Here is an 8,648-nt window from a genome sequence, read left to right on the forward strand (position 1 = left end):
CAAAAGCTTCCAAACTACTTTCATTGGTAGATTGGCACAATCTACTATCTACAAATGATCCAAATAGTCTAATTAATTCCTTGCTTGATACCGTTGGTAGAATTATAAGCGATAGTTCCCGATTATTTAAAAAAACTAATAGAAAATCTATTTTACAACCCTGGATTACACCAGGTTTGCTGCGATGTATACGTTTCAGAGATATTTTACACCGCCGAAACAAAAACGATCCAAATAACAAGGAACTTGAACTCATATATAAACGCTATAGGAATCATTGTAGTAATATTTTACACACTTCTAAAAACAATTATGATAAAATTGAGCTTAATAATAACAGAAAAGATATTAAAAAGTCATGGAAAACTATTAAACGCATTTGCCATATAAACAGTAACTCATTAAAAAGCCCTGATAATGCTTTAAATTTATTAAAACTTAAGGACACTCCAGTCCATTCTATTGAATTTATAAATGATTTCTTTATTAATATAGGTAATGAACTAGCTTCAAATATTTTAAATCAACTAAATTTATCAGAAATTCAGCTCAAATCTAAAAATAATCAAGGCGCCATTTCACTCAATTCATTTGTTTTATTGGAAACAGATATATTGGAGGTTAATAGTACAATTTTGGCTTTAAAAAACACTTATGCTTCAGGATATGATGGCATATCATCTATTTTCTTAAAGAAAAATCTTGCTATATTTGGCCAACCGATCACGCAATTATGCAATATATGCTTATCATCGGGTGTGTTTCCTGATCGTTTAAAGCAATCTCAAGTTGTGCCGATCTACAAGTCGGGAGACAGAGACAGTATAACCAACTATCGCCCCATCTCACTTTTGCCAACCATATCAAAGGTTCTGGAGAAGCTTATTAATAAGCGTCTCGTTAATTACTTGGAAAAGAATTGCATACTTTCAATTAACCAATTTGGCTTTCGTGCAAAAAAATCGACCAGTGATGCTATCAATACTCTTGTGTCTCTTATCGCTAACAACCTAGACAGGAAGATAAAATGTTTGGGTGTTTTTTTGGATCTGGCGAAAGCGTTCGATACTGTCTCTGTCCCCCTGCTCCTGGCAAAACTTGAATCAATAGGAATCCGTGGTACTCCGCTAGAATTGTTTAGAGATTATTTATCAAATAGGACTCAATTTGTTAAAATTGGTGATGTACAGAGCCAAAAGCGGTCCATAAATTTTGGCGTTCCTCAGGGATCGGTACTCGGCCCTACGCTCTTTTTAATATACCTAAATGACCTATGTAATCTACATATACCTGACGCGAAGATAATAAGTTTTGCTGATGATACTGTTATTGTTTTTCAAGGGGAGACATGGGAATCTGCTCGTTTGGCAGCTGAATCAGGCATGCGATTGGTAATAAATTGGCTAAATCATAATCTTTTAACTTTAAATTTTACAAAAACTAAATATATAAATTTTTCTCTTAAAAATAATACCAGACCTCCCCATAATTTTACCATAAAGGCGCATACGTGCTTAAATGTAGGAAACTGCGATTGCTATACTCTTTGTCCTGTCGATACTATAAAATACTTAGGGATAACAATAGATAAAAACTTAAGCTGGAAGCCGCAAATAGATGATTTAAAAAGTAGAATACGTAAACTTATCCCAATTTTTAAAAAAATAAGACGACTTAAAGATGAAACCACGAACAAAATCGTCTACCAGTCTTTATGCCAATCACTCCTTAATTATGGTATCTCGGCTTGGGGTGGCGCAAATAAAACAACACTTCTTAAGCTTGAACGCACACAGAGATGTATCTTAAAAGTACTGCAATTTAAGCCGTTTAGATATCCAACAAATCTCTTGTACAACGAATGCCGCGTTCTGACTGTGAGGCAATTGTTTATCAAAGTAATAGTCCTGGAGCAGCACAAAGCTCTTCCATCTTCTACCGTTGTTACAAAAAGAAAAACCCGCATTGAAGAGATCTACTGTGTGCCGGGTTGTAAAACTCGTTTTGCGAAAAATTTTGCATATTATATTGCTCCCTATTTGTATAATTATATTAACAATAAAATTAAAATAAAAGACATGAGTAGATACCTTTGCAGTAAATCTTTGGACAAATTTTTGCTTCGCCTCGACTACAACGAGACAGAAAAACTGTTTGTGGCTAGTACCATCTAGAACCTATTACTTAAAGTTACCTTACTATTATTTATACTCATTAGTTTTATATGTGCATCAGAACTTGTATAACGAGAACATTTATAATATTATATAAACCGTAGTGTACATTTTGCAAAAAATAAGTAAATAAATAAATTAAAATAATAATAAACTTCCCTGCTGTAACACAGTGGCGTCAGCGACTAGCACGGAGGGAAGTATGTTTGTTTGTACCTAATAATTGTTATGTACCTATATGCCTTATGTTTATGTGTAATAATTGTTATGTACCTATATATCTTACTGAAACGCATGTAACATGTTCTTTGTAATAAATAAATAAATAAATAAATAAATAAATAAAAGTACAAAAGGTCTCAATGAATTAGTTCAGCTTTACATGCTTACAGTGGGAAATCTAAAAGTGCTATTCAGAACGATATATGGTCTGCTTCAACAATTAAATTGATTTTATTAATTTAATTTTTTAAACGCCAATATAAACTTTTTGTACTCTTTGAATTTTTCTATTACGTATTACCACAGCATACTTAACAGCTTTCTTCAATGATTAATACTAAAATGTTTCTACAAAACAAAACACAAACCACACCACAATTAACATACATTACATTACCATAGACCTTTAAATTTAGGTACAAGATATCCTACAATTGCTAAGACGCGGCACTTAATGAACTAGCGGCCAAAGAATAATCAAATAATAATACAGATACGCCATTCGTAAAACTATTTTATACCAGTGTCATTAGGACGTTCATTTCTGTTTCGTAAGAGGCCATAATATCAGTCGTAAGAATTTGTTAGGGTCTTTCTTCGAATTAATGTGTTTCCGTGATAATGACGGCTGACTAATTTACTGTTTTATGTCGTCTTAGTAAGATTATGTTCTTATCAAACTAGCTTCTGTTGCCATATAAATATTTATGTGACATGTACAGTAACAAATTGTTTTTCTTTTGCTCGTTGCTTTATGTTAGAAATATATTTACGAAAGCTTGCTCGTACTTGTTTTTATTATACTAATAGATCGACATCATTTAGTAACTAAAGGGTGTCGATTATTTTTTCGAAAAAAATTTATGACTTCTTAATTTAGCTAGAAAATTGGAAGATAAAGATTGAAATGTTTTTTTTTTCCTATTTTCTCATTTGAAAAATCTATACCTACTTAAAGTAAAGTAATAGAGGAAGTATTCGGCTCAGCTTTTATTAATTTACTAGTTAATAGACATTGCAATTTGGTAAAAAGGCACGTCTGTAAATTTAACGAATTATTCTTTGCCACTATTCATTTGCAAGCTCCCCGTAAGGAATCTTGCGGACAAACAACGTAGTGCACTGAACGGTTTGACTCTGACGGGCCTCGAACCGCAGACCTGCCTGCGGGACGCTAAGTAAATCTGTCTTCTTAGAGCGTTTATATGTACTTCTGTGTACTGTACTGAGTACTGCACCTACAAGGTTGGATTGTTTCTTGTATATTTAGGTAAGTAAATAGGGAAAAATATATTTTTAAATACAGGTCTTTGAAATTATGTAGGTAAGTTTAAGTATTGGTAAAAAATAAATATAGACTACGAATATTGCTCATTTTTTTTTCGGTCGAATTTCACAACTTATGTAAGTATGTTAGTTGTACATTAATGTATTAAAATAAAAAAAAGATGTCCGAATGTCTTAGGAAGACTGGTATAAAAGGTGATAGATCCTCTCTTCACACTGCAGAATATCTCATCCTTCTCCAGCAATATTACCTGCAACAGCAAAGCTCATTACGACAGTAATGTATCCATTATCCAATACAACATTAATATTACCGCTTTGATGATACTAACACAATTATGTATAACTAGACAGTGCAAAACTGTCTACTGCAACATGCCAAAGATTTAGTGAAAAACACTCAATAACATTGTATAATCACCCGACTATGAAAGGAGGGTTATGTTTTAAGAGTGTATGTATTTTTGTTTATTTCTTTAGCATGCAGTCAAAACCACTGGGCAGATTTTGATTTATGAGTTATTAGTTGTAATCATCAGAAATTTGCTAGTGACATAATATTATATGCTACATAAATTAGCAATCGGATGTTTTTTAAATAATAGGTACTTAATAATAATTATTTTTCAGTTATATCCTGGAAGACTTTACAAATATTAATGTTTAATGCTCAATGGTGCAAAAAAACTATGTTAAAAGTGTCTGTATATTCTATAACATGTATGCCTTCCGAGGTAATTTAACCATGCATGAAAAAGAGTTAATACATGAATACCTTTTAAACCACTAATTTAATTAAAGATTAAAAAAATTACTTATCCTCGCTGCAAAATTAAAATGTTAAGTGCTTTTCCCACTACTAGGGCTAAAATATAATTTTATTTTAATTGAATTAAGCCAAAAGTAACTACGAATAATATAGCATACGGAATTTATAATATATCGCTTGTTCTTTCTTTGCCCGGCTTGACTAGAGACAAAAAATAGGGCCTATGCGATGCCTAGTGTTCTTTAAAAATCTCTAATGCTTTCTAATGGAAATAATAATAATTGAATTAAAATTCCTCTACACTTCCAGTCCATTATAATCTATGGTCCATATTCTATTACCTGGTAACAATTACTAATCTAAAGCTTAGTTCCGATGACATGAGCTGACAATATACCTGATTACATATCCGATCAAATGGTTTGAGACATGTGTAAGACGTGGTTAATGCATTCAATGTTGGGTTGATAATGTTTCAAGGTGTTATGCATGAGCCTGTCACCAGATTTGGGTATTATAGAAGATAATTTACTAAATATAAGATTAATATTATATAGTATATACTATCGATTTCTAACACTAAATAAAATAAAAGGACACAAAGTGGTACCTTAAAGATTAGATATGCGTGATGAACTTGTTAAGTCAATACAATGGCTAATTAGTTTATATTAGTAGTTATAAGTTACTTATCCAAGCCGAAAGTACATCTATATACCTACTTATACACACACTCTAGACTTTAGCTCTACAATTAACAAAAAACGTGTAGACTGTAGCCCTACAACTTTCTAGTATATTCATTACTAGCGGTCCGCCCCGGCTTCGCCCGTGGTACATATTTCGCAATAACAGGTAGCCTATGTCCTTTCTCGGGTATCAAAATATCTCCATACCAAAATTCATGCAAATTGGTTCAGTAGTTCAGGCGTGATTGAGTAACAGACAGACAGATAGAGTTACTTTCGCATTTATAATATTAGTATGGATTATTAAGTGATATCTACTATTACTATTCATACTATTCTGCTATAGTTAAAAAGTTAACGAAGGAATACATTTAATTTAATTTTCTAGTTTTTCTTAATTTCACCTATCAAATCTTCACATTTTTAATTATTTTTATTACCTACTAGCGGTCCGCCCCGGCTTCGCCCGTGGTACATGTTTACGTTTTCTCTACATAATAACCATCCTCGTACTTCAAGGAATATAATAAAAGAAGAATTATCGAAATCGGTTCAGCCGTTCTCGAGTTATGCGCTTACCAACACATTTTGGGATTCAATCTATAATATAAAAATGAATCGCAAAATGTGTTGGTAAGCGCATAACTCGAGAACGGCTGAACCGATTTCGATAATTCTTTTTTTATTATATTCCTTGAAGTACGAGGATGGTTCTTATGTAGAGAAAACGTAAATTATACCACGGGCGAAGCCGGGGCGGACCGCTAGTTTCATATATAAAAGAAGAAGATAAGTAGTACAATATTATGTCATGTGCTAAAATCTAAAATAATATTCGACCAACCTATTCACACTTTGTATATTGTAATTGTAATTTACTGAAACTATTGTCAACATTTAATATTTACCTGCAGGCTGCAGCGTAATTGAATATATTTATATTGTAAATTAATTATTTGTTTACGTTTACTGCTCTATTGAATCTAATTCAAGTGTGAAATTCTAAAGCGTGTTTCATAATGTTTAATATTTATCTATTTATTTGACCAATTGGGGAAAGAAAGGTGGGTAGAGGATGTTAAAATAAATGTTAAGAATTTTAAAATGTTTGCATGAAACAGCCTTACAGGTGATTTTGGCAATATAGAATTATGATGAAAAAAGGTTATCGGTTTTATACGACATAGATACTGTATCGAATTTTGGAAAACAAAGTTCGAAATATTTATTTTAATAATTTGTTAAATGCACTCATTTCACTCGTTCAACGAATTTTTAATGTAATCTACAGCTGCAGTATTAAATACGCGTCTAATTGTTAGACAAGTCCAAGCCAAACATTAGCGCGTTAATCGTTCCCACATAACTCGACCACTATGCACAGGCCCTTACTAAACATTTTGGAAAACAATACGAAATTCGGTTCGACGCGACAATCAAGCGGCTATTCACGGGAACCATTGTGCGTAGAAACATCGCAGATTTTGGAAGTCAATTTGTTTTCGTAATCGAGTTGTCGCCTCGGTTTGATGAACGTTATTATTTAAGTATTGTTTAGTGGATGTGCATTAGATTACAATGATATTTTGCTTTCAAATACAAATAAGGCAAGAGATGAGGTTATTGAGTTACAGTAGCATGACTTTGATATGTTAATCGAGTCATTTATTTTTTTCAAGTAGGCAACACCCGTAAGCTTGGTAGCAGTAGGTAGTCACCAGACAAGGCATCTGCTCGTTTGCCGTCTAATATTAATAAAAAAGACATGCAAATATGGCCTATACACTATAGGTACAGTGATTGATAGATTTATTTAGCCTAAATAGCAAATGGGGATAAAGCAAAGATGTAGCACGTAAATTGTTAAAATATCTCAAAAAGTTATATGCTAAACTCAAGAAAATCAAATTCACAAAGCCACCCTTTAGAATAACATATTATAACCTTAGTCAGGCATACAAAATATACATGACTGAAAAAATCTTTATGGTACACCATAAAATACCTACAATATTTACGATACAAAAACAGAACACGTTATAAAATATACAGAGAGAAATAGCAAGCGATTACTCCTGAAAACTGTACATTGAATATTTTTTTAAAGTATTAATCTACAATCGATATTGAAGCCTAATTTTGCATGAATATTACTCACAGGTCGTAAATAATACACTAACAGGTAGTAACCACGCTAAGACCAATAGGAGCGCATCAACTAAATAAACTTACATTTTTCAACACTGTTTCTGTAGCTTAATCAGAAACGTTCTAATTCTCTTAGTAGCAACTACTACGTATGGATAATAAATAAACACGGTTAAGCTTAAAACACAGTTGACATTTAGTCCATTATAAATTAATAGCTATCAACAGACAAAATCCTAATTAATTATTCTCTAAATGGTAACGTATAGCTACATATGGTCACAGTATAAAAAAGCTAGGTACGGATAACAAATAAACATACCTAAGTTCAAAGTACAATTGACATTCAGTCTATTACAGATTAATAACTATCAGAGACAAAATCCTATTCAATTATTCTCTAAATATCAACATATAGCTCTATGGATAAGAAATAATCTCGGTTAAGTTGAAAGTACAGTTGACATTCATTCCATTTCAGATAAATAGGTAGCTATCAGAAGACAAAATCCTATTTAATTTCCTATTTTATTCTCAAAATAGCAACGTATAGCTACATATGGCCACAGTATAAGTAAGCTAGGTATAGATAACAAATAAACATTGCTAAGTTCAAAGTACAATTGACATTGAGTCCATTACAGATTAATAGCTATTAGAGAAGGAATAGAACCAGCAATGGGATCGCGTTGAACATGTATCCTCCTAGATGCTGTGATCCATACCATTCAACATTGCTGCATTCGTATGTGTGGCTGGTGTGGTATGAGGGACAGGTGGAAAGCGATTTTATTATGTGATACAGAGAGTATATATTTGAATGCAACGTCGATGTTGGAATCCCGCTTCTCAATCACATGTTTACTGTACTTTAAAATGTTTAAAAGATAAACATAATATTATGTTACTTTAATATTATGTCTATGATTTTCTGTAGTTGTGTACTTCTTCTTCGTATGGTTAGATCGATCTAACGTCAGTGAATATATGTATAATGCAGAATTAATTGGAAAATTTGCAAAAAATAAAGTGTGTTGTACACATTCACGCGCTAGGCTGAAGCTGAAGGGCAGTGTGGCAACGGCCTAACCCAAATACCAACCGAATGCTGGTTAAAATGTTATCTTATTAATGACTTATTTAAAAAAAACCTTTTTCGCTTTTGCTTACAAATGAAAACCCACTCCACGTACATTGCAACGTTCCTAAATCGGCGTGCATTTGTCCGCGTAATACCACTATTTATTTTAGAAAGGCCAGCCGGGGCGTGAGCTTGTTTAAATTGGTTCTCACAAATTGTTGAATTTAAGTTCGACAATTCCACTAATATCTTTGTTTGAAATCGCTTTTGTTAATTAC

The sequence above is a fragment of the Colias croceus genome, chromosome 10 (assembly GCF_905220415.1).
Source record: "Colias croceus chromosome 10, ilColCroc2.1".
Lineage (NCBI taxonomy): Eukaryota > Metazoa > Arthropoda > Insecta > Lepidoptera > Pieridae > Colias > Colias croceus.